Below are 27,929 nucleotides of genomic sequence, written 5' to 3' on the forward strand. Positions count from 1 at the left end.
TGCAGGGCTGTATGGGACAATGGCCCCGGCCAGTGAATCAGAGCCCGGACTCGCCCTGCAGTGCCGCAGAGCTCGGGAAATGAGGCACCTGCCCCGCTTCCTCTCATTTAATGGGTTTATTTATAAGTGGAAAAGGCTATGAGATTTGTTCCTTTTTCTCAGAGACTTCATGTTCTCTGGAGATCCCTGAAGGATGTGGTGAGGTATGAGCAGCCTCAGGGATTTTCCTTTGGGAACTACGTCCTGGTATCTTCACTCAGCTCCAGACACCAAAGCCGAGGCTGTTCATGGGATACACATGAACCAATCTACCAAGAGCATGGCAGAATTTCCTCATGCTATCTGAGCTTCCTTCCACCATGTTCCCAAAGATAGCAGTGGAAACTGTTGCTGAACAAAAAACCCCCAGGTCCTGGCTCTGTTGAGCCTGTGTTGTCCACATCTGCATCTGGTGACTGTCACTGTGGTCCTGGTGAGCAGTGAGGCTCTCAGGCTGGGAGGCAGCACCATGGCAGTCTGGGCTTTAGCTGGACTTTAGTTTGGTCTGGGCTTTTGCTGAGATCTACAGAATTTTAGATGGTAAGCCTGCCTCACCACCCATTTGTGACCCTGCACTCTGACACCTCTTCTACTGGACATTTTGTGTGGGGAGACTGAAACTGAGGGCTGTCTGTGGAGCAGTGGATCTTCCCGCATGGGGTTATTCCTCTCACAGGCAATATTTGAGATGCTCCCGGACTGTCAACTGGCACAAACTAATCCATCTCAGACACCGTGAATCTGATTTTCAAGAGCATTCCTTTGTAAAACAGGCCCAGAAACATCAAGGCAATTGAACGTGGTAGATGTTTATTTTTCATGTTTTGAAGAAATGTGTTGTCTTTGTGCTCTTCTATTCAGTGACTTCTCTGTCTCCATCCCACACTTTGTTTCCCTGTGGGAAGACATGATCTAAGAGCTGCTGCAGGTCTGGGTCTGGTGCTGTACCCACGTGAGATGTCTCTGTGAGGTGATGCTCTCTTGGGGACCTGAAGTGGTTGGTCTGTGGGCCAGCACTGCTCTGTGCAGACGTGCTGCTTTCCTCATCTCTCTGCCTTGGGGATCTCCAGCACACCTCTGCGCTGCCTGGTGTAGGCATGCCTATGTTTGCAAAACACCAGCAATAATTAATGATTAAGTAGGAAACAAAGGAATGCATCTAAGTTCCTTTCTCAGAGCAGTTCAAGGTCTATCCATGCTTACAGCTCCCTCCTTTTATTCTACTCTTCTCTCAAGAAATACTAATTTACTTTAGCACCAATTAATCCATGTGTTTCGACCTGCCTGCCCATCCTCTTTTTTTTCTCCAGGTTAGAACAGCTTTGGGAGGTGGTTCTTTAACTCTTGCTGAACTTTTGCCAAATCAGAAGAGTTCTCAGAGAGGAATGTCAAGTACTTAACTACAATTAATTTTAGTCAGAAAGAGAATAAATAGCACACCACCACATGTGTCAGAACAAAACCTGCCTGTGTGGTGTTTGGGGAGGTTTTAACCATAGCTCTACTTAATGGATTATGCTGCTTTCTGTGGGGAAGGGGGAACCTGTGTAGGTAACTGGAGAAATTTGTCTTACCTGCGTGACCTTCACTTTTAGCTGGTTATCACTACAAAGCAAAGCTCTGCAGATACAGAAGTAAAGAAAGACTGGACAGAACCTCAAGCACCAAATGTTCTCACTTCTGTGATCTCAGAAGCATAGAAGGGTTTGGATTGGAAGGGACCTGAGGATCATTTCATTCCAACCCCCTGCCGTGGGCAGGGACATCTTCCACTAGACCAGGTTGCTCAAAGCCTCATCCAATCTGGCCTTGAACACTTCCAGGGATGGGGCACCCACAGGTTTTTGGATTTTCTGGACAATCTGTGCCAGAGCCTCACCACCCTCCCAGTAAAGAGCTACCTATCTACTGTGACTAAAATCTTGGTGGGTTCCTTTTGCATTTAAATCCTTCTACAAGGCCAGAAGTTTTCACCAATGAACCAGGCAGAGATCTGTAGACACCCATCTAAACTCAGGTTATTCTGGATTTCTGATTTTTCCTCTCTCCACCTTTTCATCCTATTTTTCAATATCCTTATTTCAGCCATTGGTCAGGAAGTAACTAACAATATTAACATAAACCATTTAAACCAGGCAGCATTACACAACAGCAATATCTGACACTATTCATTGATATTTCTAGCTATGATAGTTTCCTTCTCCTTTTATGAATTTTATTTTGTTTGGACTATACCCATTCTTTCCTTTCTAATGTTTGTTTTTTTCCAGTTGATGGATGTAGGATTCATTCTGTTTCTTACAAAACATGAACCAGCCTGGCTTTTCTCATTTACTTCCTTATTAGCATAAGCACCACCACCTGTAACATTCATCATGGGAGCAGCAGTGTGATGCTGGGAGCTGGATATGTTGGATAACTTGTATTCCCCCTTAGAGTTAAATGCCAGGATGGAAAGATATTGCAAGTTCAGCTTTCAGGACAGGGTTTAACTTTTTTTTTTTCTTTAATTATTGTGCAGAAGTGCAATAAAAAATAATTAAGAAAACTATTTTTAAGAGGCTGAAATTTGGAGGAGATCAGACTCTGACTTGTTTGGCACAGGAAAGCCAAGCAACAATGCAGGACTGGAAACTTCTGGTTGGTAAGACTAGTTATAGTTAAATCAAAGAGGAGAGTCTTTTAGTCAAAGTCATGCAAATTATTACTCCACTATAGGTTCTCCAGAAGAATAGAATACCGTGCTGTAATGATAACTAGGAAAATACTTTGAGGTTTTGAAGCAGGATGTGCAGTTCACGCTGGTTACTGAGTGATAAATGATACAGGCTGCACAGAAAAACCATGCAAACACATTATTTCAGCTAGCACAGCAAAGTACTTCAGATATAAATTAAAAATAACTGCAGTCTTGTGGTCCTTGTCAGTTATTTACAAGCCTCTTGAAATATTTGCTTATCTGCCTTTCTCATAAGAAATTAGGCAGTTATAGTATAAGTCTGAAGCCAGAGAACATCAAATAGTGAATCATTATGGCATCATTACATGGGAAGTAGGAACAAGGGGAAGGCCAAAAGAAAGCCCAAAAGTTTTTCAGGAAATCTATTTTAAATTAAATTGAAATAAAAGCCTTAAGTAAGTTCAACGTAATTTAGAGGAAAAGGCAGTTGCACAATGAAGAGGTGTTTGTAGTTTGAAATTTATGTTCAGGATATTTCTAAACAGGAAAAAAAATTTTCCTGTCATTGAACTAGTGACAAATCTTTGTATAGGGGAATCATTCATGAAAGACAAAGATAAATGTGGTCTGGAAGTCCAGTGACTCAGGAGTTCCTTAAAGATGGGGGAAAAAGGAAATAAACCAGTGGATATACATCCCTTATTAACTCTTCATGGCATAGTAAATGTATGATCTATATTCATGTACCTATGAAAATATATTGTGTAACAACTATCCTAAGAAAGTCTTTACCGACCAATATAGTTGGGATTTTGAGTGTTGTGGGTATTCTTGTTATGATATTTTCATTTTTTTTTTTCACAATTTGAGTATTGACTTAATTTCTTTTCTTTTGATTCAGTGTTAGGGCACATTTCAAGACAATCAATGTGTTTTGGTTTTCTTTTCTGGGTCAAAATTACAGCTTAGAAAAAAAGCATTACATTCCCTACAAACCAAATCAGACATTTAAAATATGTCCAGCTCCCTGAGCATCAAAAGGAGGAGGGATCAGCAAACCTCAGGCTTGATCTTAATTTGACCATTTTGAGGTAACGCCTTTTGACACTGTCCATAGCAGATCCAGATAAAATGAGCCAGTGGTCTTCAGGAAAGGAGTTGTTGATATCCTATCCTGCTTCTGTTTTATAAAAGATGAAATCAGGAAACTGATCCCCACACTCACCAGAAATTGCAGTGTGATCAGGACAGGCAGGACTGATGGCTTTGATTGCTGAACTCTTCCCGCAGTCCTCTCCTCAGCTGCACTGCTATTCACTGGAGCAATGGGCCATCATATTTGGGCAATATTCTGTCATGTTAAAAAAAAATCCATTTAACTTTTTAATTCAATTGTTTCTTCTTTTAAATTCATTGTGTCAAGGTAGGGCAAATTGTGTGGAAAAGACACTCTTTGAACAGACTCAGATTTGCTAAAAACCAGTGACTCTTTTAATGACACCTCTGTACCCTGTATTAGGCATTGGTCAGTCCTAAGAACATACTTGAGTTTGCACCTGAGTACCCACCTGAAGAATGAGAAGCTAATATTTTTTCCTGACCTCAAATGTGCTGTAAGGCAACAAATGGCTAAAATTTCATTTTGTGAAGGATGAGAATGCTCTGAGGTAGTTAACACAGTTCAAGATATGTCATTCCTGATTTGGGAAATGGCAGGGCTGAGAACTGGTTATTTTGGGTAAATGGAGCACTGGGTCACCAGGTCTACATGAAATACAGCTGAGAAATGTTTAGGTAATAATGACAGCTGGCAACGACATGCCACTGTTCACAAAGGACAAGCTATGGCAAATTGAGTCAAGAACAGGAAATCCTTCATGTTACTCTGAAAGAAATTCTAAAAGCAATTTTAGAATATTCAGCGTGGAGTCAGAGCAAACCTTATTACTTCTAATAAGGATCTGAACATTTTAACATCAGTATTTAACCCACCCTTTGCTTGGACACACACCACTTACAAAAAATGGTGAGGAACCTCTCGCATTCCTATTGAGACATAAAGGACAGAGAGATCCTGAGCAAAAGGACTTGCTGAGCACGTTCATTTTCCAGTTTAGAAACACCAAACAGCTTCTCAGAGCAAGTGCTAGTGACATTCTTTCTTGTGTTGTGCCTGTCTTTGAATCCTTTCCTCTCAATAAACACACAGGCTTCACTGTTTGTTGTCGGGAAAAGTCCAAGTCACGAAATGTGAATAATTCTGACTTACACATTTCTAAGGGCCTGAGAGAGAAGGAGGATCCATCATGCAAGGTGCTGTCTAAACATGTAGCCAGTACTTGGAGTCTGAGTAAATAAAACAGGAACAGAAAAGTTCAGTGACTTGCAACAACCCATGAGAAGGAGCAACAGGCTGGAGCCCGTCCAGCTGCTCTGACATCTCGTCCATTGCCTTTTCCACTGGATACTGCTGTCCTGACATCTTGGATGGTGCAAAAAGTACTGCGTGATATATACCACATGGGAGGCTTATCACAGTTATCTCTGCAATGTCTGGCACCAGAAGGATTTAAAAAACAGACATCAAATTACAGAGGCATAGGTCTGTCCCGAGCGTGTCTGTTCAGTGCAGTAATGCATAGCTGCTTGATTATCGTCCATGAAATCCTCATGCTGCTACTCATCTCTACCTGTCTCCAAGTATGTTGAGATCAGTGTCTAGATTTATTTCTTGCTGTTGGTCTCAGGTGTAGCAATTAAAGAAACGTTCTGTATTGCTGAGAGCACCAGATGTGTGCAGTGGAGCATCCTATACTGACAAGCATTTTGCTTTTAATGGTTCCTTCGGGTACGCATTGGCGTCTGGTTTTATTTTTCTGTTTATACTTTGTTTTTCTGTTTTATGGCACTGTTTCCTTGATGGGGTTTTTCTGTTTCTTGGCTTGGAGAATGGTTTGGGGTAGCATGGATTATGGCACAGCAGCATTAAGAGTTGTCTCTTGTTTCTGTTTTTGGTTTTTTAAGGTCATTCCAAGTTCTCCATTTGACTGCTCCTGTATGGAACAAACAAAGAAAAATATCCACTGATTCTGAAAACTGAATTGTGAATCACGTTGATGTCTTCCTGGACCTTCTTGATGCCTCTCTTGTCTTCCTGGACCTAGGACCAGACTTAACATACGACAAGATGTCTTTGGGAGCAAGGTTGAATTACAAGGCTTTTTTAGTCACAGGAGTTGCAAACCTTCCTTCACCTGCACCCTAGAAATGGTGGGCACCTAGAAGGTGATTGTCCCTCAAAGTCTGTTTTCAGATTTCATCCTCCAGTCTAACATTCAGATGGTTCCTCACTGCAGAGTGGAACGACATGCTGAGCTGCAATCTCAGTGCTAGGGTGCAGCAGCAGGCATATTCTGATTTAGAGGAATCTGATCTATTTTTCTCTGAAATACTTTGTACCAGACTGGGAGAGCCATGATGGATATGACTAGCTGAGAAGGGCTACAGACTATGTTTATTCCTATAAGTAGAGAAGAAAGTCTTTCCTGACTTCTGCAAGTGGTTATCTTCACTTTCTAAAGAGTAGAATTTGGCTGCTTTGACTACAGTATGAGCAGTGTTAAATGTTACACAGTGTGGTGAGTGCTATTTCTTCAAACAGGCAGTCAGAAAAACAGATCTTCATGCACTTATTATTTATGAGGAATGTCAGGTGTATCATGACACCATGACCAATGGTATCAGGGTCTAATATTGGAATTTTTTATCTCACCAAACCCTCATTTATTTAGTTTTTAGAACAACAGTTCAGGTGAAACCATGAAAAGCAAAAGATTAAAGCTCTGTCAGATAAAAAGCAATCCTGTACTATTTCAACTATCCTGGTTTTCAAAAGGGAATGAAATATGCAATAATTCACACAAACATAAATATTGAATAACCATTGCAGTGGATTGCATTAATAGATGCATAAGATGAGTAAAAACATATTTGATTTAGTCGTCTGCTGATGGTGCCAGCAGATTACAAGGACTAACCTGTTTACTGCAATGTTACCCATCAAATAGCTATAATTCAAATCTTTCTTTTTTTTTTCCCTCTCAGAAAAACAGTATTAGCCTTTACATTGTTTTGTTTCTCTGGAGACTAATCCTGATTTTACCCATCCAATTTCATGCACATGAATATTCCTGTTGATTTAGGGTAGGAAAGTTTTTCACATCTACAAATCATTGTGGAATTTGGAGCCATAATGTGTCAAATTAATTCCTGACCTCACTCAGCTACCTGTGCATCCACTTGGCCTGACACCACATGACAGAATTTGGGCATAAATTTGGTGTGAGAACTCTTGAAGCACAAATAGGAGCCAGGCTCCCACTGATGGTTCCTTGAGATGGGGTCTGTTCCACCCTCTCCTCCTGCCTTGTAGGGATGAGCATTTCAAGGGTGGAGGTTAACAGGCACTCCTAACTATGCATGGCATCCTACTCCTTAATGCTGACACAAATGGACTGTTTCCTAGGAGACAGCTCAAAATCAAATAAGTTATTTGAGAGATATTCACGTTAAAAGATTCCACGGAGTTCATCTTTACATAAAACTCCTGTTACCAATTAGCTGGCTATAGATCAGGGCTCCAAGATGTGGCAGATATGATCCATTTCCCTCTTCACTGTGTGAGGAAAGCTGTGTGTGGTCGGACCCCCAAGCCCCTTTTCCTGTGTCATGCTGCCAGTTCAGTGCTCCAGAGCCCCTGCATTCCTGCCCTTGCTCTTCAGGGCCTCTGTTTCCTCCTTGTGCCCTCCCAGTAACATCTCCCACAGTCTGAGGATAAGTGTGAGTGATGCTGGCTGGAGGATTCCTCCTTCTGTCACCATGGATCCAGGGTGGTTCAGTGCTTCAGGGTCCAAAGCCTTGAGGCTGCAGTTTCAGAAGGGATAAATCAGACCTTCTGCTTAGATTCTCTTTCCTCCACCTCCAGTAGCTTTTCAGATTGCATCTAGAGAAAGAATTGCCCATGAGCTGGTTTTAAAGGTGTGCCTCTAGGAAATGCATTACCTGAATAAAAAAAGTCCTCATTCAGAAATATCTTCCCCACCTTTTTGTTGTCCTTATTAGGGAAAAATGCTCCACTTTAACCTTCAGCTAACTGATTACCTGATTCTGATGCTGTGCTCAGAATTAATGTGCTCCAAAAGCCAACAGAGATGACTTGTGTTTGGGCACCTCATGGGAAAACAGGGAGATGAATAGCCTTAGGTAAACTCTCACAAACAACTTGGAGTGTTTGACCAGCTATGCACAGCTGCTGCTGAATGGAGAATGCAAGTAATATGCCAAACAGAGACAAAAGGGGATCAGCAGGGAAGGCAGCTTTGGTATCAGCACTGGACATTTTACTCTCAGGAAAGGAGAGGAAATAAGCTGAATTACCTGTAGGAGGTGTGCCTGCTTTTGCTCATAGATGTGCATGGTTGATGAATTCCTAACCAACAGATCCAGTACCAATGTATGCTGGAATTCTCTCAGAGGTCATTGGAGATACATCCATGCACAGCACCTTAATTTGATTGATTGCATCCCACTCACCTAAACATGCCTTGAAGACTTGTTTGCAGAGCCACAATCTCTCTGGCCCCTCCAATTCCCTGTTTGAGGTGATAATGTCTCCTCATAAATCCTGGATGCGATAGCACCAGCATGACCCATCACTTCATTACACCAGAGCTGTATGTGCACTGAGGAGGAGTTTATCTGGACAGAATGGATCTGGTCCAGGAACAAATAAAGGAGTGAGGAATCTGATGATTTCTGGGCCAATTCTGTATGAGTTACAGCTTCTCAATTTTCCTGCTGTCAGCTAGTTTTGGTTGTTTAGTTTTCCTTCCTCACACAGGAGGTGAAATATTCAGCTAGCACAGACATCTTGATGAGCTGCTGGTGTCAGGAAAGCCAACCTGAAATTTGGGTCGGGTTAGGATGGAATGTTGAGAATTGGCTGTTTTGGTGCATGCCAGGCTTGTTCCAAAATTGGGGATCACCTCGCTGTCAGGAGCAGGAGTGTGGTGGTTCCTCAGACACCCCTGTCTGCCTTATCCAGTGCTGTCTGGGAGGAGAAGCCTAATTTCAGCTTTGTGCAGGTGAGGAATCCTTGTAGAGAGGCAATTTCTTGATGACCAGGTACAGTGGATACACTATAGCAACTGTCAGCATGAAGGGATTAAATGAAAATTATATGTCCGGCTCAAGGCTGCTCTGTACTGCTTCAGACATGAGTGGTAGGGGAAAGGAACCATTTCTTCTATTTTATTTATTGTTTCAAGTGTTTCTTTACAATTACTTCCTAGTGATTCCAGAGATAGCTGGTCTATCTTGGCCTTGCAGTAGCTTGTTTAGTCTGATGCCATATATCATTTGTTTATTTCTTCCAAGGCACTACTCTTTCCATGTATTTACTTAATGGTTTATATTTGCTTAATGCACATCTTTCAGCAAGACATTCAGACTTCATTCAATAAGTGCTGGAATGTGTTCCAAAGCACAAAAATTACATCTGTGTGTTGAGCCTTCCCTTGCAAAATTCCTCAGTGATTCTCTTGTGCAAGTTTTGCAGACTTGATGGGCTTAACAGATGGAACACTTGCAGGTACTCACTGAGGTTTTAAAGTATTTAATTGGTCTTGAATGTACAGCGCAGTTCCCAAGAATAAGATTGAGGTGTTTACTGATCCTTTTTTTCTGTTCTGCACCTTTGAGTTGTCAGTTCTAGGTAGGCTGACGCTTGCACAGAGGAATTGTGGACTGTGGTGGTTTTCAGCAGAAAAGGAGATGTTGCTAAGGGGAATTTGTGGGTGTATGTCCTTAACTGCAGCACAGTGACAGCTCTTCAGTTACTGCTTTTGGCACCTCCTTCTAGTCTGTGCCTGCTCTGAAGTTTACAGTAAGCAAAAAATCTTATTCTACAGAAACGCTTTTGCCCTTTGGTAAAATTTTTGTTTACTTATCAAATTTTCATTTGAATTTTTTTTTTTCACTCAGATTTTCATTTGATTGGGAAACATTTCTGCAAGGCCTTATGGAAAAGTCAGCTGGGTGTTTCATGCTGCTCCCTGCCAGGTGAGTGCCTGCCTATTCCCAGTGCTCCCACACCTCTTGGGTGAGCATATTCCTGTGCTGCACACCCACAACTGGTGAAAAGCTAACTTGCTTGCTTGTTTAATTTAGTTTCAGATTCTTACCATACTGGGGAATTCATTCTTTTCTAGGACCTAAGCACCAACACAGAATTTTCCTGGTATTGGTTAACACCAGTAACAAAGTACCAGCTGGTGTCTTCAGCACCTCATGCAGAAATTAAAACAAATATCTTATATTTCAGAAAACAGATTGAAAAGGAATATAAGGCTGCATGTTCTAGGGGCTGACTAAGGTATGTAGAACTTAACCTAAACCCACATTGTAGGCTGCAGTCTGGACCTCTTTTTTGTGATCTTTCTTACACCACAGATTTTTTTTGGCCAACAGAACATGATTTCCTAGTGCCAAATAGCAAGAACAGCCTGGGGAAAATTGTTACCCAGCTGCAAAGGATATTGTGAGTGCTCTGGTGCTGCTGCCCAGAGGTGGAAGTGTGTAGACCCCAGTCCTGCCCTCCTGCCAGCCTGAGCAGTGTTGAGGCCCTGCCCTGCTGCTGCTGCTGGGGATGGGATTCACAGAATCATTAAAGTTGGAAAAGACTTCCAAAATAAGTGTCCAACCTTTAGAGTGAGTGCACTGAAACAAGACACTGCCCTAAGAAACTGTGCTGTAAACTTGCATGAAGTAATTGGGTAGGAAATCTCACTTACCCAGCAGCCATATTTACTTAGTTAACTAATTTCTAATCAGGTAGAGGTTTGGATAGAATTGGGAATAAATATTTGGATTAAGAAATGACACTTTGATTTTAGAGCTGTGCCTTTTCTGTCATGTTGCGTGAGAATTATGGTGTGGGGAGAGTTCATTGTCCAGCATTTTCCTTGTGGGGAAGGGAAGAGTATCCAGGTGCAAGTGGTAAAAATCATACTTTGTCAGTTGATTGCAGGAGAAAAATCCTCTAGAAAATAAAAATCTACCATGTTTTTGTTGTATTTCCTTTTAAAATAGATGGCAATTAGTCCATTCACCTTGTCAATTCTTGCCCTTTTTTCTATGGTTCCTTAGTGCCAAGAAATCCTCATGTGCTTTTACAACATGCATTTATTCATATTTGAATTTTTAAATTAATATTTTTGTCTTCTGAAAATAAAACTTGAAGTATGCATTCTGAAACAATGTCAGCCTAAATTTGTTATGAATGCCCAAAATAAAATTTTATTTTCTTATTAATAACCTCTTTCATAAAAATAAAAACTGAGTATATATTCATTGCTAAAATTCTGAAGAATGTCAAATCACTAAAGGGGAGAAATTACTAACTAGACACCTGGAATTGGAGTTTCTGGAGTAATAAACTAGCTTTTGACAGCTGCAGCTTCTTTCTGCAGGTGCAAAGAGAACATTTTCTTCTTTTTGTTTTATCTGCTTTATTACATCACTTAATGACTAAAGTATTCCAAGTCGGGAAAACAACAGGTAGTTGAAAGAAGAGGAAAATTTGCTTATCCTTTCCCATTTTATGAATAAAAGGTGGCTGGGGGAGGGAAGATCTGAGATCAACCAGTTCTAATCTTGAAGAACAGGGAAGCAAGGAAAAAATAGCTCAGCTGATTTATTGCTGTTGATATTTGCACTGTTCAGTACATCAGCTGCCTTGAAATGCAAGGAATATTTTGATAATATTTCCTAAAATATGCAGGACACAATTAAGTTCCACTTAAACAATTATGTTCTTCTGGATATTTTTGTTCAGAAGCAGCATGACACAAAGAGCACATTAAAAAGTGGATCAGGTGACTAAAAACTCCATGTCCTGTTTTCTCATAAATCAAACATAAAAATCAACCCCCAAAATAAATGCTTAGATATATAGTGACGTGTGATATTAGTGTATTCTCTAGGTTAACAAAAACAAATACTAAATACCAGCTCAGAGCTACCTTTCTTTGCAATTAAGCATTTTTATTAGTTGTCAGTCTCTGAGCATAACCCTTTGTCATGAATATCTGCTAGAAAGCACAACTGCAATGCAAATTAAATTATTGAAACTGTGATTTAAATCACAATTAACAAAACTGATTTAAATCAAAGTGATATAAATTGGTCCATCCTGCCTTAAAATTAATTAAGGATGTGCTTTGAAAGCATGCTCCTATCAGTGCTCTGACTCAGTGGGTTCTCCATATCACTCCAGTTTTAATAAATCAGAGCAAGGGATGGAATTTTTATTTAGTTTAACAATCTCTATCTCTGAATTTAAGGCCACTGAAGAATAGATTAACATTTGTAATTACTAGGTTGATCAGTAATGCAAATTAAAAATGGGGATTTCAAAACAAATTAACCTTTGCAGTACATCATGTGGAGACAGACAGAGAGTGGTATCATTGGAAAGGTTCCCCTCATCCTTGAAGTCACAAATCACTGTATTCTTCATGGTGCCTTGCTGTTCTACAGCCTCTGGAGTGTCGATGCCCCAAAAATAAACTGTGATAACTGCAAGAACAACACAGACTCTTTGAGGCTGGCAAGTGCCTGCATGGGCTATCGCTGCTTTGTGTCGCTCCAGGCAGACTTGTATATTTTGAGGCTAAGATTAGGATGTTTAGGCTAAGGGTAAATGGGTTTATAATTAGCTATGTCCCAGCCCTTGAGCTATTAATTGAGGCTCATACTTCCCTCCATCCACCCTCCACCTGTAATGAGACTGTGGTTTAAAGCAGTTGAGGGAAAATGGGCCTTCTGTACCCACACATTTCTCTGCTTCAGTGTGCCTGTCCTGTGCTCTGCTGAGAGCCTTTCTGTCCCCCCTTGAGACACCTCATGAGTAGAACAGGACACTGTTCTGTCAATATGGTCTGTGCTGTATTTATTTATTTATAAAATTAAGAGCTTAGATCCCATCTGGAGGAAACCACCCTATGTGATCAGCACCTCTGCGTTTGGCACGTTTCTCCTTGGGCAGAAAAGCAGCCACAACTGGAGAAGGTGGGGTGGATTTTGATGGCATCAAACAGAGTCTGAGCAGGTCCAAGCCTGTTCCTTCCACGCTGAAATATCTGTGGAGGTGGGAGATGCAGAGCCCTGTGGGGTGTTGTGTAGGGAAAGAGTGGGGCAGTCTAAAGATGACTGAATGGGATGGAAAGAATGATCACATGTGAGAGCAAACAGCTTTGGTCTCTCCCACTGCAGAGCTCCTGGGGAATTCTTACCAATCAATGCAGCTGATGAAGGAACTCCAAGCCTCTGTGTGGTCATGTCCCAAGGAGCAGAAGACAAGCTAACCACGCTTTGGGTGTAGGCATGTATGATGTGTTTCTGACATGGCTCATAGACTCCCAGAAAATTTCTGTTTTCACATCTGCTTTGCCCAAAATTTAGGTTTCTATGGACAACCTTTTGTGCCTTCAATGCGCATCACAGAATATGGTGATTTGGAAGGAATACAAAAAAATCATCAACTCCAACTCTTAGCCCTGCACAGGACACCCCAAGAGACACACCAGAGTGCTCTCAGAGTGCCTGACAGAATTGTCCAAACTCTTCTTGAACTCTGCCAGGCTTGGGGCTGTGACCACCTCCCTGCAGTGCCACCACTGATGATTCAAGTTGAATGCAGAAGAAATATTCCCTTTTTCTCATAGTTTTTGTGCTTCCACAGTCCTTACCAAAACTGAGCCATTAGAAATAAATGCAGAGTACACGTCTCATTAGTCTGACCCTGTGGAAAATATTAGATTATGCAGATGTTTATGCACATCCTTTGTGTAATGGTAGAGCTATTGTGTAACTTTCCTTTTTTTTCTATGAGCAAACTTACACCAAGGGAAGCTGGTAGTACTATCTTCTGATCACAGAACTCCAGAAGGATATAAATAGGGAATGAAGAATGAACAGTGGTATTAAAAGCTTGCTCTGAATGGATTTTTTTTTGCTAAGTTTATAAATAGAAATAAAACCTAAACAGCCTAAACTAAATAGACTGGAATAAACAAAGAACTGGGGCAGGTATTGTCATCACTGCTCACCCGAGTGAATGGTTTTTTGGTTAATGAAGGAAGCAAAGCCAGGAAGGAACCTTAAAGATGTCCAAGTCTGAGCAGTGGAAATGCAGAATGTTTTTCCAGGAGGCAGAGCACAGATGAGGAGCCTAACCCCTGCTCTGGTAGCACAGGGTGTCAGTGGCTCTAGGCAGGGCTGGGTGCTGCACACACGTGGGAGGTGGGGACAGACCTCTCCTTCCCACCAGGGCCTCACCAGCCTCTTCCAGCTGAGGTGCTCCTGGCTTCTGTCATCCAGAGGATGGCAAAATGTGGGTGGTAGGTGAAGAAATGCTGGTGAGGGGGATATTGATGAGGCTACTGAAGAGTCAGCCAAATACTTGGAATATTTTTAAAAACTTTTGGCAGTCGGAACAGGATTGCAGTCTGGAAATAAAAGACCCGTGTGTCTTGTTCAGTAGATGTTTCCAGCTGCTGGTAATGGTATTGGCAATAGGAGTTAATTAATAACTGGAAAGTTATTGCTTTTTAATTCATGAAAATGTTGTGCAACTGCCATCAATGTTCAGCTAAACATGCCCTACTTTGCATGTCTCATTTTTTGTCAGCTAAATAAATTGCAGGTTGTTGAACAATCTCTTCCTTTCCCAACACTATATTATTTGCTAAACAATTTTTTCTCTTTTTTGTTGTTGTTGTGGTTTTTTTCTCCCCTCTAAGAAGAATGAAATATTGCACATGGCCTTTTTCCAAAATCAAAGCTCTTTAGTATGGTTAGCCTTTCTGGTCTATCTTATTACTGATATTCCTGCAGATGTACTGGCAAAGACAAATTTATTGCAATATTTATTGGGCTGAATTTGAGGTTATTTATAATGTGGTTAGATGGCTATTTATTAGACATGTCACAGTAGCTATTTAACACTTCTGTATCTGTCTAGCTGAAATTAGGACATAAAACAGAATTTATTGTGTTTTATCCAGAAAATGTTACATGAAGAGTAAATTCTAAGAAAGACACAACCATCAGAGTAATGAAGGGACCAAGAAGAAGAAAGTAGTTTTAAACAGCAATTCTCAGCCAAACTGAAGGAGGGAAATATTTAGGATGTGAGGAAGTCCAGGTGCAGATTTCAGGTTTTCTAAAGTGCACCAGCACTCTGCCTAACAGCTGACCTTTCCCTCCTGAAATGGACATTTTTCATTTAGAAAAGGAAATGAGAGTCATCTTCTTTGATTTGTTTTGTGCTGACTAAGTAGAGTTAAAAAGTTCTATGGGACCATTTTCTAAAGGAACAATTTCATAAGAATCAAGCATTTCACAGGCAGGTGTTACTTTGGTGTTTTCAATGTGTTGTTTTAAGGTGGTATGGACTAGTGTATTTCACTGTGATGGATTCAAATGCCTATTTTTCCATATTAGTGTTTTTTAACTCTGCATTTCACTGTTTTGAAAGCTTTTTGCAGAATCAGGACAAAAAGTCTTCATTTTCTATTAATTAATTTTAAAAAGCTTTATTTTCTTTATTTATTGCCTGTGGGGTTTGGATCTTTTTCTTATTTTAAACAGAAAATGAATGCACATGTTGAATGTCTCATGAAGAAATGTGGATGAGACTTCCCTGAAAGAGAGAAACTGTAAGTGCAAAAAAAAGTCAAAAATAGTCATGAATTTCCTTTTAAAATAGTTTCCTGTGACCTTTAGAAAACGCAGATTCTTTAGGAGAATAAGTCCCCCATTTTCATTCACAGACACAGACCATCTTAAAACACTTCACCAAAAGAAGCCAGTCTTTCTGTTTAACAGCTAAACCCATTTCTGTGGGAGGATGTGGAGGAGGGAGGAAATGAGGCCATGGAAGGGTTTGCAGGTGTGAGGGTGAAGCTGGGCAGCCACTGCTTCCACTGCTTGTGAAGGTGCAGTGGAGGCAGGATGGAGTGAAGGGAGCTGTTCTCCTTTTCCTTGTGCCTCCTTTTGGGAATTTTCTGGGTGTTTGTGCAAACTGCCACTGCTGTGCAGAAGCACCAGACCCCATCCCAGCCTTCCAACCTAATCCAAATTGTGCCACCTCCCTGCATATGCCTAATTATCTGATCAAAGGATGGCAGCTGTTGTGGTCCAATAAATGCATATTTAGCCCTTGATTCTTGCAGGTAGAGGAACCCAAATACTTCAAACTTCAGATACTACAGCCTTGAACAGCCTGGGATGAGGTGTTGAGCAACACAGAGGCAGGAGATCATGGGGGGAACCTCTGTTCAGATCACACCTGCATTGAGATGAGTTTTAGTTATTATTATTTTAGAGTGTAGCTGCCAACTTAGCTCAAGCTAATGTTGGTGAGAAAATAGTCGTTAATTCAAGGAGACTATAGATTTTCTTAAATTAATTAGCTGCTCATTGAGAGTTGAAGAGAACATAACTAAAAATAATTACATATGAATTATGAAGTTCAAATAGAATGTGTTACTTTGCTCACACAAAACTTCAAGGGAGACAAATCAGCGAGGTTTATTAGCATATTCTACTTTTTCCACAAACCTTACAAGGAAAGGAAAATATAATAATGTAAAGGAGTTGAAGATTCATGTTTCTATAATAGCTGTGTCTGCACCATCCTACCTGTGAAATTTATTCTCTGTGGGTGGTGATGCTGTTGAATAGTTTTTATTTCTCAGCCATCTTTTTTTTCCCCTCTAAGCAGTTTTTTTGTGCATGTCTATTAACATACCATCCTCTCCTCCCTAGAACTCTCTTCAGCTGCACTACACCTGAACCAGGGGTCTTGCAGGGAGCAAAGGGCAGCACGCAAAACTGAGCATAAACACACTTCCAAAAATTCATTTTTATTTGAGCTCGTTCACTCTAATTGTTCTCTCGAGGCTTGATTTGGAGCACAGAGAAACCCAAAGGGGACTCACTGGGCTGTGGGTCAGTTTTCAGGTCACCTGTACATGGCAAGTGGTGAATAATGAGCAGCACAGTGCCAGCCCCTTCGGCCTGACCCTGAGGATGGAGGGAAGAATTTGGCCACTGATCTCCTCCAGTGCAGTCCCAGGGATGGAGGGGAGCCCAGCCAGCCACTCCTTCTGCAGCTAAAGGCAGCCACAGACCTCAATGCTCAGCAGGCTGGTGTGTCCCACTAATGTGTCCCAGTAATGCAGCTGAGCATGCCCTGATTAACTGGTGCAAACTGTGCCCCTGAATGTTTTCTCTGTGGAATTATTTCTTTTGTGGATGGCAATGGTCCAAGAAGTTGTTAGAGCCACTGCTGGAACTTGATATGATTACAGATATATTTCCATGTTCAATTATGAGTACTGTGATGACTGATTTGTCCCTTCCACTCGTATAAACAGGTTAGGATTACTACACATATTTTGCAAACCAAACTACATACACTAAAAACTGTTTAGGATTTTTTTCTTCTCTTTATTATTGTTTGTTTTTGGTTTGGGGAGGTTGTTTATTTGTTTGGGGGTTGGGGGGGATTTTTGTTTGGTATTTTATGGGCTCTTTTTTTTTTTTTTTTTTTCTTTTCTTTTCTTTTCTTTTTTTCTTTTGGTTGGGGTTTTTGCGGGGGGGGGGGGGGGAGGGTGGTGAGTTTTTTTTCCTAAACAGAATCCTTAGAGCCAGTTTAAAAAGTTAGTTGTTGCAGACAGAATTCTTCTTTCCTTTAGTCTAGATTAGGCATTTGGATGTGAAATAGAATGTGGAGGTCCTAGCCCAACTTTCTGTGCAACCACATGTGAACCACTTCATGTTGTGGCCCCTTGTTGCTGTACCAAACTTTACCCCATTTTGCTTGATTTAAAGCCTGTGGGAGGTGGTTGACATCTTTTGTCTTTTCTAGGGACATCAGCATGTCTGATCCAAGACTGGGGATTCTGAACATCACCACAGTAATCATGATAAAGGTCTGAGAGCCTCTTGGGCAATTCCAAAACTCCCATCTCTTTCCACAGTGTTAGAAACAGGTCCTTGCTGAACTGCTTTTAGCTTTTATCATCTTTGATAAAGCTTTTAGCACTTATCATCTCTGTCTCCATGGGTGCCCCTTCCTGGTGTCCTGTTGCTTTCCTTACATTGAGTTATGCTGTTGTCACAAAGGATATGGAAACAGATATGTAATTACCAAGTGTAAGACAGATAACTACATGGCAGAAAAAGGAGTGCTCAAGTCTGGAAACAGAAGAGTTAAAATAAAATTAATTTCTCTTACCCACTTTCCAAAGATGCCAGCCTTTCTATATAAACTCCTCTGTCATTAATCTAATAAAGCTCTACTTTGTTCATAATTTACTACACTCTTGAATAAGCCATTCTAATATTTGTGCAGGGCAAGTACATAAATCATTGTTGCCCTTCCACTTTTTTTACCAAGCTGGTTCTTCCAAGGTCAAGAACCTACCTTACAACTTTCATCTGGTTTAAATATTCAGCTATTGCTTTTTGCACCTCTCTTCCTTGTTCTCGTCCATTTGGATATCTGCAGCTGTATCTTCTCAAATAGCTATTGATCATGTCTCCTTGCTAAAGGCTGCTAACTTCAGCAGCAGTAATGATCCAAATTACATCTGTTAGGGTTCACTCACACCTCTCTTTTAGGAGAAACTGACTTCTGACTTTGTTGTTATTGGTCGTCTTTTCTGCCTAGGATATCTAAAACGCAGTGAAAAAAATTATATGCTGTAAAATATCCTCATTCTGACACGAGTAAGCTTTCAGTGCCCAGGTCATACAGAGAAGCTAATCAATCCCCACTGACCTCCAGGAGCCTGAAATATAGCTGGGTAAGGCCCCAGTCCAGCAATGCACTTAAGGATATGCTTATGTAAACACAGGATCCATCCCATTTTCAGTGCAATTTGGGGAGAAGTGCATTTCAGAGCGGAGCACCTCCAGGGATGCTCCTTTTTGTAAGGGCTGTGCAGGATGGGGCTGTACCAGCTGCCAACACGAGCACACTCCAAGGAATCTGGGAATCTTGCACAGGGCAAAGTAACTCTCTTTGTCTTACTTGTGAGGAGGCTGCTGCAGCCACTGCTTTGGAATCAGTGTGTGTTTGTGAGTGAGAGAACCTGTCCTCTGCAGAGTGGATGAGCTCTTAGGAGCTTGGGTTTCTCTTGCTGACTGTTCAAGAGAAAATTAAATTATTTAGGATTAGGCAGAATTATTGGGTGCTGCAGGACCTTACAGCTATGCCTGTTGTGTGCTGAGAGATCATCCTGTCTTCTGGCTTCATCAGTTCCTTGACCTAACTGTGTTGCTACCACTGATGCCTTGAGAAGGCTGACCTGAAACAGAGACTGGACAGGGCTAGGGAATAAAGTAGGGATTTATTGAAAGGACTCCAGGATCCACCTTGGGCAGGACAGGGCCTGACCAGGGCTACACCCAAGGTGGACCCAAAATGGTCATAAAATGGACAAAAGGTCACAAGGTCTCACACTTTCATAAGTTTTGGTCCATTTGCATATTGGGGTTTAATAGTTCAATTACAGCTTCAGGTTGTGAGGTCCCATCCTTTTTGTTTCTCCCTTCATCCACCCTTGTTTGTGCTTTTGGGCCTGAAAGTTGTACTCATTGTCCTTGGTCTCCAGCAGGAAAAGGATTTGTTTTGTCTCCCTGCTCTGTGAAGACAGCTGAGTGACACTGAATGTGAGCTCAGAGCTGCACCCCTGGGCAGCACAGAGTCTGGAGAACATGAAAGATAAAACTTAAGGCACCACCACAAGATTGCCAACTTGTACCAAAACCCACAGGAGTGGATTTTCATCGTGGCTGTCTGCCAAGGAGTGAGGCTGGAATAGTTACCACCTTGGGGTAGAGGGAAATGGCTAGAAAGGACCTGAAGAGGTCACCTCATCCACCCCCTCACAAACCACTCCTGACCCATTAGTCTGAAGTGTTTTTTTAACCCCGTCAGCCATGGAAAACCCCCCAGCCTGCCCAGGCAATCCCCTCCAGTGACCAATGACCCTTGCAGCAGGGAAGTTATTCTAGTTCTGAACTCAGGTCTCCCTTGCTGCATTTAAACCCATTACTTCTTTTGTGCTTCCCCTGTGGATGTGGATAAAAATTTATTGCCTTCCTCTTTGCATAAGCCATTTATATAATTGAAGACTGTTATCATGTCTCCTCTCTGTCTTCCCTGCTCTAGACTAAATAGCCCAGATAGGATGAAAGCTGGAATGGGGTGTCAGGGAGAAGGAGTTAGAGGGGGAAATCAGAGAGGGATTAATCCTGCTTTCAGTCCATGTAGAAATGGATTTTTCCTTCTGAAGGATGGGGATGTGGGAGGGGAAAACAGGATTCTCATTGCTACTGATGCCCTAACACAGCTCTGTGAGATGTGTATCTGATTGATGGGCCACTGCCTCACAGACCAAGGAAGAGGGGCTTGGACTGACTGTCTGCTGAGCTGTGACCCTGCTCTCCGGCCTCTGTGCTTGGAAATGAAGGCTTTAATTGGTGAGGAGTGTATCCAGCTCACACATCAGCTCCTGTGACATGTATCTGGTTGAGCTTCTGTGAATCACAAAAGCTGTTTCCACGTGCTGTGTGTGTTACACAACCAGCCAACAAGATGATGCAGCAGCACCACCATCCAGACCGCCCAGCACGAGCCCTGCCAGGGAGCAGGAGTCCTCTCCTCTGATGGCAAAACTTCATTTCTGCTGCCCTGACCTCGGCTCTGCGCTTCCCACCCATGGACAGCATGGGAAGCCACTCACCACACACGCTGCCTACACGTGTTTAACTGCCTACACATTTACAGCTTGATTGCTGTTCATAAAACCAGCACGTGGAACAGGCAAACACCGTCTGATCCAGAAAACCCTGGGGCACATTATGTCAATGTCACATACATTAGGAAAGTACAGCCAGTGCTCAGAGTGACTTCCCGTGCTCAGAACCCTTTTCCATTATTCACATCTGCTGTCAGAGCTGCAGCACATAGGCACCCATTGATGTCACAACCTGAAATAAAAATACTTCCCAGTCTGGAGACTTCCAAAAGTGCAAGGTGGGGGAGAAAAAATGTTTCCTTTCTACTTAATGCTCACAAACAGCTTTTGGTGACAGTTCTGCTGCGCTCCAAGCGCTCCAAGAACAGCACATAAGGTGGAGCTGTTTTCCCTAGACTCCTGGTGACATGGGATCACAGGATTATTTACATCAGAAAAGGGCTGGCCTCAAAGAAAGCAAAATATTAGATGCTGTTTGGGACAGCAAGAAAGTTCATTGCATTTCGAGTGCACTGCAGACTAACTCCAGCACTCCCAGTCTCTCTTCCTCCCCCACTGGCTCATCAGTCAGCTGTTAAGACTTTCCAGTTCAATTTCACAGTTAAAAAAATCTTGACAAATTGCAATCCAATTGTTTGGTTGGGTTGGTTTTGTGGTTGTTTTTTTTTTTCTCTCCCTTTCCCCCGCCCTTCCTTCTCAGACTGACTTTGAAGATGACATTTGTATTTCTGAATTAAAACCACATTTGCCCAATACCGCAGAGGGGGGAGGTAGGGGCAGAAGAGAGAAGAAAAGCTTTTGTTCTCCTCCTCACAGTGACCCCTCACCTGCCAGGGCCAAGCTCCAAATAATTTCTAACAGCTGAGGTTAGTCAGGGACACCTAATCCCGGAAAGCTGGCTCTGAATTCCAGCACCAGCACACAGTGTTGGAGTTTCATCAACAGCCATTTACATCTAATTCTCCCAAACCTCTGAAGTGTGAGTACATGTACAGGTGTGTGCTTATCTAATCAAAAATAATTTTATTTTTCATAAATCTGAGCCCAAATGGCACCAAGAGCAGTGACAGTATTATGTTTTTTAAAGCTAAGCAAGCTCAGGAACTGTTTTGAGGGTGCACTGGGGTCTTTTGAGTGTATCCTAAATAACTGAGTCTACAGGATGCCCAAGAATTGTGATTCTCAACCAAAGGAAGGGCTGAGTCCTCATTCCCTGATTTCCTGTAATGGGAAAGGGGTGCTCTGTGCAAATGGAACTGAAAGTATCTTGCTGAGTGTGCTGAGACCTGTCCTGTGTGTTCACAGAAGGGGCAAAAGGAGCATCCTGGCAGCACAAGAGAGAGAAACCTTCCAGGGTTCAGCTGACAGGTGGATGTGACAGCAACAGGCTCAGTCTGAAAGAAATGCACCTTCCCAAGCATGAACAGCAACCAGATGAGATGTGTTGGGTAAAATTGCAGATTTTTCTTCTTTAGAGTCAGTCAACAGGAATAATGTGTTATTTTTCTCAGGAGAGTTTTAATTTTTTCAAAGTTAGTCCTCCAATTGACCCTAAGTATTGGTGACCCAAGAATAAAACTCCAGTTTTGTTGCACCCCTTCCCAGAAAGGAAATTTCCAGCAACTTTTGTCTTTGTGGTGTTTGCTTTAGGACCATTCTCTTTGTATTAAGAAAAAATCTTTGGTTTTGCTGTTTAGCCAGTTGAAATGAGTAATGAAAATGTTATTTACATGGGACAAAGGAAATGTTTTCTTTGAAATTATTTCATCTTACTAATTGATTACAATGGGACTGCTTGGATGTCTGTAGCATACAGCATCTTCTGTCAGAGCAGGTCTTCAGTCAACTTGATATAAACCATCCCATGGGAGAAAACAAGGGTGAAATGTGTCAGGTATTTAGGGCTCACCATCTCATGGATCCAGTTCAGACTCCACAAGGAAACAATTATGGTGTCTGAAAAGACGTCCTAAAAATATTTGAAGTTTCTATGGAAGATGAAACACTAGAGAATATTGCTAATTAAAAACATAGACTAGAAATAAAAAATTATCTAGAGAAAACTCCTCCAAGGAATAGGTATTTTCTGTTTTTCAATGCAGACACCACTGAGAGCCTGCTAGCATGGAAAGTACTTGCTATTGATGAAAAGTAATAATACAAATCCACAGTATGTCTGAATTGAAATCAAAAAGGGAAAAAATTAATATAAAGGATTTAAGTACTACAGCACAATTCCCTCAAGAAGAAAAAGAATCTCATATTTGGAAGTGATTTAAATATAATTATCTTCAAATATTCATGGCTGAAAATGTTTCCTAAATGCTGTTTCCAAAATGTTGCGAGACAACAACTGTGTCCTGAGCTGATTTCAAAACCATGGAAAATAATGTTGTTTCACATAAACACAGAAGAAAATGTGATATCAACAGAAATTAAAGGGGGAAAATTGTCCAGGTCTGTGTGTCAAGAATGGTGAAAAACAGAGAGAAAAGCCTTCAACAGGAAAGCTGGAAAAGCCAGCATGCAGAGGCAATGTCATTCCCAGCTCACCAACGCATCCGTGTGATTTGTGTGGTTAGGATCTATTCCCCCTCAGCTCCAGCACTCCCAATGCTGCCAAGAATTAGGCCAGAAACTATTTTTGTGCCTATTCTTCTGTGTCCACGTCGTGGTCCCTGCCCCAGTGAGAAGAAGGGAAGGTGTGGCTGGTGGCCAAGGGTCTGTGGTGTGCTGGACTGAGCAGGGTGCCCGGAGCCCCAGCCCCCTCTGTGCCCCCTGACAAGGGACAGTAGTGATCCCTCCAACAGCAGGGATTGTCCCTGGCAGTGCCCATCTCTCTCTGCTTGCTGGAGAGGGATTTTAAGGGAATTAGAGGCTTAGTCTGTGGTTAAATGCCTAAACTAAACAGGATGAATGTGAGCCAAAACACATGTGAAGTGCCAGCCCCATCTGGTGATGCTGCACCCAAGCAGTGCAGGAGGGTTTTGTGTTAACTCAGGTCTTAGAGGTCTGGGTTACAGGGGCCTTGCAAACCCTCGTGCTGAGGTGGGGATGGAGGGGACTCAGGCAGAAGCAGGAAGCTGGGGATGAAGCAGAAGGAATTGTGTTGTGATGGAACTTTTAGTGCACTGGGGCTAAAAGCTGCCTGCTTCTCCTGTTGTCCCCCAGGGCTAGTGATTTTACTGCTCTGCACATCCTTCTTTTCTTTCCATATATCAGCTGCCCTTTGCCCCCTGCCCCCCTCATCTACATTTATCCAGTTGATTAACATAATTCAGTAAAATTTAGTAACTGTTTTCAACTTTTACTTCCCTTTGAAGTTAGCTAGAAGATGTGTCAGGAAGCTGCTCTGATTCTCCCACAATATCATCTAGAAATTATAAAAACTACAAGAAAATTAACCTGAAGATACTATCTCTGCTATCCTCATGCAGTTGCCTTATTTGTATCTCTGTGTCTTAAGTGCCAAAATCCTCTTCTTGTTCCTCACTCCTCTCTTGTCAGTGCCAGGCAAAGGCTGCTGGGGACAATGGTTTTGCCACCCTGGCGTCCTGTGACCTTTGGAGGACGAGTGATCCATCTCCCTGTGGGAGATTTGGTGTTTTGCCACTGGCCAACAAAATACTATCCTCAAGTGAATAGTTTTACAAGTGGCAAACACAGTCAGTGCTGCTGCCTCAGGGCCTGGCACAGCCCCAAACCTGAAGGGTTTGTCACCACTGAGGTGACTGCAGGAGGTGACAACAGGAGCCTTAATTCTAATGTGCACCTCCCATGACATTCCCTTAAAATATCTACGGCCTTCAGTCCAATGCTGTGCTACTTTATCTGAGGCAATTGTGTTCTCTCTGACATGAAACAAACTGCAAAGCAGTCGCCTCATCATTCTGCCTCTAGCAGGTCTTGAGTCCAGCTTTTCAAACCGATTTTTCCCTTTTCACAGTGCACCTGTCAAGAGCCCACTCTGGAACAGAAGATCAGAGCGAATGGGGGCTGAGGAGAACAAAAGCTGACCCAAACCTTTGACCTAAATTTAACATAAAGCCAAAAGAAACCTTAGAGGTTTGTAAATGTTCATGAAACATTTCCACCTCCTGCTCCCCTCTCCTTTATCTTTGGTTTCTTTATACTTCTACACTTAAGTGTTTCTAATTGAAAGTCTAATGTAAAGCTCCCCTAAATTAATGGAAAGGCTCTCACTGATTTTAGTGCCTTCTGATTCAGCCTCCCAAAGAAAGGAAATAATTTCTTTAATCAAAGTGTCTTTAAACTTAAGAGAAAATAAAACCTGAAAAGAGATAAGGAAAAGCAGAGATCAAATGCAATTTTCCAGCTAGCAGCACAAGTCCTTGTTCTGAATCCCACCCATAAAATTCCTATGGATACTGTTATCCCAGGAAAAAATATCACTGTACAGAAACAGAGAATTGCTGAGACAATGGAGAATTGGTTTACTAAGCTTTAATGTCTTCTTATAAGAATGGTAAAATTTCTAGTTTTTGCAATCAGGTTGTGCTTTAGAAGATAAGTGCTGGTAATCAGCTGGCATTTGTCACCTGAAATTTCCGTTTGTATGTGTGAGAGTTTCCTTTGTACCAATATTGCAAAAACGAAACACGTGAAAACTTAATTAGGAAAATAACTCTGCTACTCATACAATTTTTATCTTGCTAGGTGACTCTTCTCAGAAGGAGGTAGTGATAGTTTATGGGGCTTAGTTACACCTGAATTTCCCTAAACAATGCATTGAATGGTCAGAATAAGCATTGTCTTGTCCAAGTTATATTCTGGATTCACAGATGAGGGTTTTGAGAAAGGCTGGTGGAACCAGCCCAAACAAAAATTAAGATGTGGCTGATGTTGAAAGGTTGTTACACTGTCTTTTGGCTGCGACAGGTCCTGATGGATTGCTGTTGCTAGTTCAGAGCTTGCTCTCTGTAGTACTTGACCTGCCTTGAGCTCCTCTTTTGCTCATACAAATTGAGAGTTTTCTGTGTGCACACTGGTGTGGCTGCATATTTTACTTGTGAATACATACACAGCCTATCTAGGGAATTATTCCCCAATATCTGTGTAACAGACAGTTTTGGTGTTCACAGTCACAGGGCAGATGCACACAAAACAACATGTGCTCCAGAGGCTGCTACTTGGTGTTAATGGAAAACACAGATGTGCAAAGTGGTCCTAGGATGATGCTGTTAATAACAAGCACTGCTTGTTCACAATGTGCCTATAAATAGCATTATTTTAATATCCCTATGCAAATTTTACACAGCATAGGGTTTTCTTTCATTCTCGTTTTCTTTTCCTCTCCTATTTGTGTTTTTTTCCCCTTACTCCTCCTAGATTTTCTGCTTCTGAACTCCTCTGAAGTCCTCCCCAGTGTCGAGGCTGGACTGTGGGGTGTGCCAGCAGTACACTCGCTGTCCCTCTCCCAGTGCCTGATGGCAGTGATGGCACCTGGCTGGGACACCCCTGACCAAAATGCCTTCAGAGTATCTGCTTGGTGCCTTGGTCTTTGGAGGTTTGGATAGTCCTGTCCATGCTCTAACCACTATTCAAATCCTGAAAGAAAATAAGGACTGTGACAGAAAGGTGCTGGCTGAGGTCCATGGACCATGCAGTGCAGGGGCAGCAGTGGTGGGGTGAAATCACCAGACAGAGAAATCAGGCACAGAAGAAATGATCCCATTTGCTTTTTTCAACACAAGTTAGAAGGGAAAAATTCTGTGTGTTGGCCTAGTGACAAATCTATTTTGACTGTCACAGCTTAGAAAACTTTTCTTTCTCTCACAACTTGTCTTGGAGCCACTGGTGTGGGTTTTGTAACTATTTCATCTATCTGTTTCTAGAAACATACAGAGCATGAATTACTGGAAATGAAGCAAAATCTACCAGACATAAACTCAGTGCATCCTCTATAGCTCATATTCTCTGAAGACTCATTTGTCCTTTTGCTCTTTTTAGATATTTCCTCTCTTCTCTCTGGCCTGTTCTTGTTATTTGTTTCATCAGCCATTTGTTATACAACTCTTGGCAAAATATCAGGGAAATCTTCTTGACTATGAACGGGGAAGAGCTTTCTTAAGGGAGAGACAATGGTTTCTTTTACTTGGGATAGCAGAAAACAAGTCAAGCCCAAATATTGCCTTTGCTGAGACAAAGTTTGTGAGGACAGTGATGTGCACCTGATGGTGCAACTGATGAAGCTTGTGCTGTTGGGATTTTCCTTGGTTTTTTTAAAGGTTTGAGGTGTTACTTCTCCCTGTGAAACTTGCCTCACTGCTGTGCCAGTGGTCAAGTAGGCAGTGATGGAGGTATGGACTGAGCTTCTGTCTGCTGGGAACTGAGCTCCCTGTGTGTGGCTCCATGGGGGTGGGGGTCTTCTCATCTAAGAATGGGGATGACTTTCTGGCTACAGGCATCCCAGACAGTCATTAAAACAAGCAAACTGCATGATTTCATCTCTCCTGGATCCACAGCTTCCTCAGCCTGATGAGATGGCCTTAGACCCAGTCTGAACCTCAATAAACTTCCCACTTTTGCAGTTTCACCCAAGGTGTGACTTTGCACTGGGATTTATCCTGAGATTCCTCTGCTTCAGGCCTGTTGAGCTCCTCTCTTTCTCTCCTCTCCAGCTAGAAGTTTATAGCAGAGCTGCACAAGCATGTCCTAAATTCAGGGCAAACTACAGGAAAGGCAGCTCCAGCTGCAGTTCAGAGCCTGCCAGAGAGACTCCCCTGGCAGGGCTCCGACGAGCCTGTTACTACAAGTTCACTCCAACCGGCAATTCCGGCCAAAGCAAAATTTTGCATGAAGTTCATATTAGTTCATATTAGCTCAGTTGCCAACAATTCAGTAGCTCCTTCTCTGTGCTTGAACCTCAGCTGAAAGATTTATGTGCACTTGCCATGCAGCCTCTCTGAGAAAGTCATGAAGGTGGGCAAGCATTTAGTTTTCCCAAATAGCATGGTGCAAGTGAGTTGTGTAATATCTTCTGGAAGGACTGAAGATTTTAAGTCCTAATACAGAATTGTCATCTCTGCAAGATGTAATTGCATCTAGATTAACTTCCAAAGTAGCAAAGGACACAGTAAAAGTAGTTTTATATAGTCATTTTCATTTCCACTCACTGAGTCAGTGAGGTCTTACATCTATTGAAGAACTCAATATTTATAAAGCTTTTCTTTTAAAAGAGTTTTTAATGCTTTGACTGCATGCATTAAAACTCATTTGCTGTGCTTTAAATGAATTATAACCTATTCAGAAGCACTTTCTCACCCTAAAGCACTCTGTGCATTATAGTCTCCGTA

General features: G+C 41.9%; 1 long non-coding RNA gene across 23 annotated transcripts in view; it reads left to right on the plus strand.

Annotated features, from left to right (window-relative positions):
• The window catches only part of LOC134558028 (uncharacterized), a 95,332-nt gene that overhangs the window by 45,142 nt on the left and 22,261 nt on the right, over positions 1–27,929 (plus strand). For 9 of the 23 annotated variants that reach the window (XR_010082267.1, XR_010082264.1, XR_010082269.1 and 6 more), the window contains 9 exons: positions 5,744–6,004; positions 9,479–9,662; positions 9,761–9,838; positions 9,988–10,151; positions 15,431–15,498; positions 16,015–16,993; positions 17,715–17,778; positions 21,919–22,061; positions 24,560–24,678. This is a non-coding gene — a long non-coding RNA (uncharacterized LOC134558028). The other 14 variants (XR_010082256.1, XR_010082252.1, XR_010082270.1 and 11 more) reach the window with 14 other exon arrangements.

This window comes from Prinia subflava, chromosome 14 (genome assembly GCF_021018805.1).
Source record: "Prinia subflava isolate CZ2003 ecotype Zambia chromosome 14, Cam_Psub_1.2, whole genome shotgun sequence".
NCBI classification, from domain to species: domain Eukaryota; kingdom Metazoa; phylum Chordata; class Aves; order Passeriformes; family Cisticolidae; genus Prinia; species Prinia subflava.